Source organism: Schistocerca cancellata, chromosome 6 (genome assembly GCF_023864275.1).
Source record: "Schistocerca cancellata isolate TAMUIC-IGC-003103 chromosome 6, iqSchCanc2.1, whole genome shotgun sequence".
In the NCBI taxonomy this organism is placed as follows: domain Eukaryota; kingdom Metazoa; phylum Arthropoda; class Insecta; order Orthoptera; family Acrididae; genus Schistocerca; species Schistocerca cancellata.
Window position 1 is genome coordinate 246,263,899 of NC_064631.1, and position 7,483 is coordinate 246,271,381.

At 45.2% G+C, this 7,483-nt stretch overlaps 1 pseudogene; it reads left to right on the top strand.

Moving 5' to 3' along the window:
* Nucleotides 1-4,420: 4,420 nt before the first annotated feature.
* Nucleotides 4,421-4,538, top strand: LOC126089861 (5S ribosomal RNA; annotated as a pseudogene).
* The last annotated feature ends 2,945 nt before the right edge of the window (nt 4,539-7,483 follow it).

The following is a 7,483-nucleotide window of genomic DNA, read 5'->3' on the forward strand; positions in this document are numbered from 1 at the left end:
CGGTGTTGGCCGTCGAATGGCGCTAGCTGCGCAGCATTTGTGCACCACCGCCGTCAGTGTCAGCCAGTTTGCCGTGGCATACGGAGCTCCATCGCAGTCTTTAACACTGGTAGCATGCCGCGACAGCGTGGACGTGAACCGTATGTGCAGTTGACGGACTTTGAGCGAGGGCGTATAGTGGGCATGCGGGAGGCCGGGTGGACGTACCGCCGAATTGCTCAACACGTGGGGCGTGAGGTCTCCACAGTACATCGATGTTATCGCCAGTGGTCGGCGGAAGGTGCACGTGCCCGTCGACCTGGGACCGGACCGCAGCGACGCACGGATGCACGCCAAGACCGTAGGATCCTACGCAGTTCCGTAGGGGACCGCACCGCCACTTCCCAGCAAATTAGGGACACTGTTGCTCCTGGGGTATCGGCGAGAACCATTCGCAACCGTCTCCATGAAGCTGGGCTACGGTCCCGCACACCGTTAGGCCGTCTTCCGCTCACGCCCCAACATCGTGCAGCCCGCCTCCAGTGGTGTCGCGACAGGCGTGAATGGAGGGACGAATGGAGACGTGTCGTCTTCAGCGATGAGAGTCGGTTCTGCCTTGGTGCCAATGATGGTCGTATGCGTGTTTGGCGCCGTGCAGGTGAGCGCCACAATCAGGACTGCATACGACCGAGGCACACCGGGCCAACACCCGGCATTATGGTGTGGGGAGCGATCTCCTACACTGGCCGTACACCACTGGTGATCGTCGAGGGGACACTGAATAGTGCACAGTACATCCAAACCGTCATCGAACCCATCGTTCTACCATTCCTAGACCGGCAAGGGAACTTGCTGTTCCAACAGGACAATGCACGTCCGCATGTATCCCGTGCCACCCAACGTGCTCTAGAAGGTGTAAGTCAACTACCCTGGCCAGCAAGATCTCCGGATCTGTCCCCCATTGAGCATGTTTGGGACTGGATGAAGCGTCGTCTCACGCGGTCTGCACGTCCAGCACGAACGCTGGTCCAACTGAGGCGCCAGGTGGAAATGGCATGGCAAGCCGTTCCACAGGACTACATCCAGCATCTCTACGATCGTTTCCATGGGAGAATAGCAGCCTGCATTGCTGCGAAAGGTGGATATACACTGTACTAGTGCCGACATTGTGCATGCTCTGTCGCCTGTGTCTATGTGCCTGTGGTTCTGTCATTGTGATCATGTGATGTATCTGACCCCAGGAATGTGTCAATAAAGTTTCCCCTTCCTGGGACAATGAATTCACGGTGTTCTTATTTCAATTTCCAGGAGTGTATAATAGCTTCTATAAGCTCAGGCTCCCTCATGTGGAGTTTCGCTAATTAATCTCGGTCCTCACCGCTGTCGGGGAGAGCAGCCTCTCTCGAGGCCAGTGCCGTCAGTCGGTTTGCTTGACACGCCATCCAGGCTCCAGCTCGCCTGCGCCAGGCCACGAGGCCCTTCAGTTTATCTGACAGCCCAGCAGAGCACCCGGCGTTCTGCTCGACGTGCTGTCACACAACGCCGTATCGCTCATCCGAGAGTCTGCCTACACTGCCACTGCCTGGCTTCCTGAAACCACGTTGTCAATTTTATATTTACCGTACATCAATCTGCGTTATAATCTCCCAGCTCGTGTTCTACATCAAACTCTACGAACTTCATTAAAACATCTGATTTCCGAAATATTATAGAAGTGACTCGAGGGCAATTTACTTTTCTTTCCCTCTAAGTAGCTAGCAGATTACTAAATTCCCAGCTGCCCAAAATTCTACGACTCCGCGATCTTCCTAAGGTTGAATCTCCTTATCAAAATGTACTAAAATTTAATCAGGCTGCCCCCAGGATTATTGAGCATCTTTTCATATGTGGCATTCAGTTTCTACCTATTACAGTTTTTAGCACATAATTCGGGTCCGTGGTACCTGTGGTCTAGGAGTAGCATCTTTGATTAGTAATCGAAAGGCCCTCGCTCCCCTGTTTCAACCCCGCCACCACTCACATATTGAATAAAAAACCATCAGTACTGGTAGCTGAAAAATTCCGGAAAAGTAAGTCATCCTCTTTCAACCCACGGCCTAATCAATGAGGGCAGAGGAACGGGCAGAGGTTCAGGGCACTCTTTTGTGCTTGCGGTGGGAAACTGCCCCTACAGCGGAAGAATCAGTCGTGATCAACGGCATAAAGACACAGAAGGCAACGGAAACCACTGCAATAAAGACACATGACATTTATCCACAGGACGTGTAACCTGTAATTGAAAAGTGTCATGGCGATCTCTCCATTAGCAAAAGATTCCGAACTAGTCCCCAATTCGGATCTCTGAGAGGGGACTGCCAAGGAGGAGGTGACCATTAGAAAAAGACTGAATAACCAACCGAAGAATAACGTTCTACCAGTCGGTGTGTGAAATGTCAGAACCTTCAACGTGGCAGGGAAGCTAGGAAGTCTGAAAAGAAGGGGAATGTTAAGGCTCAGTCTACATATAGTGGGGTCAGTGAAGCGAAATGGAAAAAAGGCAAGGATTTCTGGGCCGTAGGACAATATCAACAGCAGCAGAATATTGTATAAAAGGAGTATGATTCATTATGAATAGGAAGGTAGGGTGGAGAGTGTGTCACTGTGAACAGTTCAGTGATAGGGTTGTTGTCATCATAATCGACAGCAATCCAACATAAATAAATAGGATGTGCAGGAAAGCTGAGACTGAATCACTGCATGAAAAAGTGAAGAAATAGAAGAAGTACTTATGATCGGAAGGACTGACTCAGCATACAGAAAAGTCAAAACAAGCTTCGGTTAAATTAAAAGGAAGGGTGGCAATATTAAGAGTGCAACGGTAATTCCACAGCTAAATGCAGAGGAGAGAGAAGATAGGTGGAAAGAGCACAGAAACAGAGAAACAGGAGTCGATACAGAAGACAAAGTATTAGAATCAGAGTTAAAAGAGCTTTCAAAGACTTCAGATCGAATAAAGCAGAAGAGATAGATAACAACGCATCCGAGTTCCTAAAATCACTGTGGTAAGTGCGAACAAAACGACTTTTCAGCTTGGTGTGTAGAATGTGTAAGTCTGGCGATGTACCGTCTTACTTTCGGAAAAGTATCATATTCATGCATCCAAACTGCTGACGAGAATGACAACAGAAGAACAGAAAAGAATGTTGGGGATGTGTTAGATGACGATCAGTGTAGCTTTAGGAAGAGTAAAGGCAACCGAGAGGCAGTTCTGACATTGTAGCTGAAATGGAAGCAAGACTACAGAAAAATCAAGACACGTTTATAGGGTTTGTCGACCTGGGAAAAGCGTTCGGCAATGTAAAATGGTGCAAGATGTTTGAAATTCTGAGAAAAATAGGAGTAAGCTATAGGGAGAGACGGGTAATATACAATATGTACAAGAACTAAGAGGGAATAAAAAGAGTGGATGACCAAGAACGAAGTGCTTGGATTAAAAAGAGTGCAAGACAGGGATGTAGGCTTTCGCCTCGACTGTTCTGTCTACATAGAAGAAGCAATGATGGAAATAAAAGAAATGTTCAGGAATTGAATTAAAATTCAAGGTGCAAGGGTGTCAATTATACGATTCGCTGATGAAATTGCTATCCTAAGTGAAAGTGAAGAAGAATTACATGATCTGCTGAAAGTAATGAACAATCTAATGACTACAGAATATGAATTGAGAAAAAATCGAAGAAAGTAATGTGAAAGTAGCAGACATGAGTACAGGGAGTAACTTAACATCAGGGCTGATAGTTACGAAGTAGATGAAGCTAAGGAATTCTGCTAACTAGGAAGTAAAATAACCAATTACGGACGGAGCAAGGACGACATCAAAAGCAGACTAACACTGGCAAAAAGGGTCAAGTGAATTCTAGTAGTATCAAACATAGGTCTTAATTTGAGGAAGAAATGTCTGGGAATGTACGTCTTGAGCACAGCACTGTATAGCAGTGAATGGTAGTGAAACATGGTCTGTGGGAAACCCGGAACAGTAGAGAATCGAAGCATTTGAGATGTGGTGCTGCAGACGAATGTTAAAAATTAGGTGGACTGATGTGGTAAGGAATGAGGAAGTTCTCTGCAGAATCGGTGAGGAAAGGAATATATGGAAAACACTGACATGAAGAAGGGACAGGATGGTAGGAAATATGTTAAGACATCACAGAGTAACTTCCAGAGTACTAGAGGGAGCTGTAGAAGGCAAAAACTGTAAAGGAAGACAGAGATTCGAATACATCCAGAAAATAATGGAGGATGTAGGTGGCAAGTGCTACTCTGAGATGAAGAGGTTTACACAGGACAGGAATTAAAGGAGGGTCGCAGCAAACCAGTCAGGAGATTGATGACTCTTTAATTTGTAAGAAAAAAATCTGACGCCCATGAGCAGTTTCTCAAATTCGAAACTCTCCTGGGTATACTTGGCAACGGCCTTACCGCAGTGGATACACCTGTTCCCGTCAGATCACCGAAGTTAATCGCTGTCGGGCGTGGCCGGCACTTAGATGGGTGACCATCCAGACCGCCATGCGCTGTTGCCATTTTTCGTGGTGCACTCAGCCTCATGATGCCAATTGAGGAGCTACTCGACCGAATAGTAGCGGCTCCGGTCACAGAAAATCATCATAACGACCGGGAGAGCGGTGTGCTGACCACACGCACCTCCTATCCGCATTCTCAACTGAGGATGACACGGCGGTCGGATGGTCCCGATGGGCCACTTGTGGCCTGAAGACGGAGTGCTGGTTATACTTATCTATTTATAGTCGTTCTGCCCTGCGTTGAATCTACGGGTTTGTATGAAATCTGAGGTTATTTGCATGGTTTCGATAAAAAAAAAAACAGAAACTTAAAGAAATATTTGCTTACTTCTATTAGCCTTATGCACAAAGGGAAACCAGATTCTGGGACAGAGATTCAATAATCTGAGGTTTGTCATGATATTGTACTATTTGAATATAGTATAGAAGAACTAGAAATAGTGGGAAATGAACTTCGGTTAGTCTGCCCTGGTGTTGGTTTAATCGCGAACTATGATAAAATCAAGACCATGATGAATGAATGGACACCGGAGGTAGATATACCTGCAAAGGATGACGGAATATGTCTGTATGGACAACTTCTAAATATGAAAAAATACCTAAAAACAAAAATACTTAGATCTGTTAAATTAGGCTGGCAAGGTTATAGAAATACTCTTCAGTTCTGAATTCTAAGATGTCGGCCGAGTTGAAGAAAACAGTTTTTGACCAATGTATACTGCCAGTAATAACTTATGGCTATGAGACAAGGACCTTAAATTAATTCATTATTAGGAAAACTAATAACAACCCAAAGAGGAATGGAAAGATCACTGTTCGACTACACAAAGAAAGACAGAAAGAAAGTAGCTGATTTCAGACAGACAACAAAGGTCAGTGATATAATGGAAAGAGTGAATATTTTGAAGTGGCAGAAGGCTGGCCATGTCCCTTTAAGAAAAGATGGTAGGTGGTCAGAACAAGTACTAGATTGGAGTTCAGTTCACCAAAAGAGATAAAGGAGAAGACTGCCGAACAGATGGGACGCAGACTTAAGAATACAGCCGGACTGAAATGGTAAGAGGAAGCTCAAGATCGGCAGAAATGGAAGAACCTTCAGCAAACATGTCGCACCCCATCGCAAACAGACCACATCACCAAGTGATTGAATTGGCTGATGATGACGATGATGATGATGATGATGATGATGACGAATATGATAAAGATGATGATGATGACGATGACGATGATGATGACGATGACGATGACGTTGACGATGACGATGACGATGACGATGATGTACAAAATAACACATATATAGTTTATTCGCAGCTTCCTGAATCACGACTGCCTTTTCCTGCATCTGTTGAAGTCGGTAGTTCGATTTTGTGGCCTTCGGCAGGCGGAGCTCCCTTCATCCTCTCCCCGGTGGTCCCTGAAAATTCGGTCAGGACGTAACGAACAAACTATACCTGTTCCACGTCAATGAGACAGTCGTCAGTGTAGCCATCACATTGTTAGTCAGAAACTAATGCACAGTACACAGCGTCAACTGAAGCTGTCAAACAAAGCCACAACCTTGAGCCCCCGTCGCTATGCTAGTAACTGCCAAAAGTAAGTGAAAGAAACTGCAGCTTCATTTCTTATTGTGGTTTGCGACGTGATTCTTTTGCTGTGAACCAGCGCATATGTTAGAATTTCAAATAGTTCCTTGAATGCAACTACCATTTATACATGTATAATATCAACTGGTGCCGATGGCAAAAAAAAAAAAAAAAAAAAAAAAAAAAAAAAAAAAAAAAAAAAAAAAAAAAAAAAAAAAAAAAAAAGACTAGCGTAAAAACCCGGCGTTGCCCAGGTATTTATTAGATTGGTGAGTAAGCTCGTACAGTTTTGCGAAAAGTTTAATAAACACAACAAATACACGTAACAGAGACTTTATTCATCACTAATGTGTTCTCCTTCACTACTTACAACAGAGTGCCAAAGCTGGGTAACTTTTCGAGTCCGCGACTGTAGGAATCACGAGGTTTTGAGGCGAAGAGCTCGTCGAGCCACGTTCGGAGCGCATTTACATCCGAAAAGAAAAGTCGTTGAAGGTTTTTCGATAGAGAGCGGAAATGGTGAAAATCTCAGGGCGCAAGATCTGGTGAATAAAGTGGCTGTGGAGTAACTTCGCAGACAGTCTAGCGGGCTTTATCGTGGAGTAGCATCACTTCGCGCAATCTTCCTGGTCGTTGTTCTTCGACTGCGTCTGCAAGACGAATCAGTTGTTGACAATAAATATCAGCACAGATGGTTACATCTCGGGGAAGCAATTCGTAGTACACCACACCGTCGGTTACCCATTTTCCTTTGTAGATGGCAGAGGTCTGTATAGGGATGGTGGGTGGAGGGGCGGGGGGGGAGGGGGGAATCTCTGCTTTGTTTGGGCCCAACCATTCCTTTTTTCCTGATATTAGCATAAAGACACCATTTCTCGTCACCAGTAACGATACAGGATAGAAATGGTCGGATTTGTTCACGAGCCGCTTGATGACGGGCAAGCAGGGATGCGTTTATGGCCACCCACTGATTTTTGTGATTTAGACTTAGAGCGTCCGGTACCCACACTCCCGATTTTTTTAACCTTCCCCGCCGCATGCAAATGTCACAAGATGGTGGAACAATCAAATTTCATCACTTCTGCCAGTTCTCCTGTACAATGATGTGGATCATTGTGGATTAATTTGTTTAAATGGTCTTCCTGAACGTGGAGACTTACTAATGTCAAAACGATCCTCCTCAAAACCAGAAAACCATTTTATTGCCGTGCTCTGTCTAATGGCATTATCCTCATATAAAGAGCATATATTTGTGGCTGTTTCCGCTGTTGTCACCTCTTTGTTGAACTCAAACAGAAGAATGTGTTGGAAATGTTGCGATTTCTCCACTTGGCACCCAATTTTCTAGCTTCCACAGCTCCA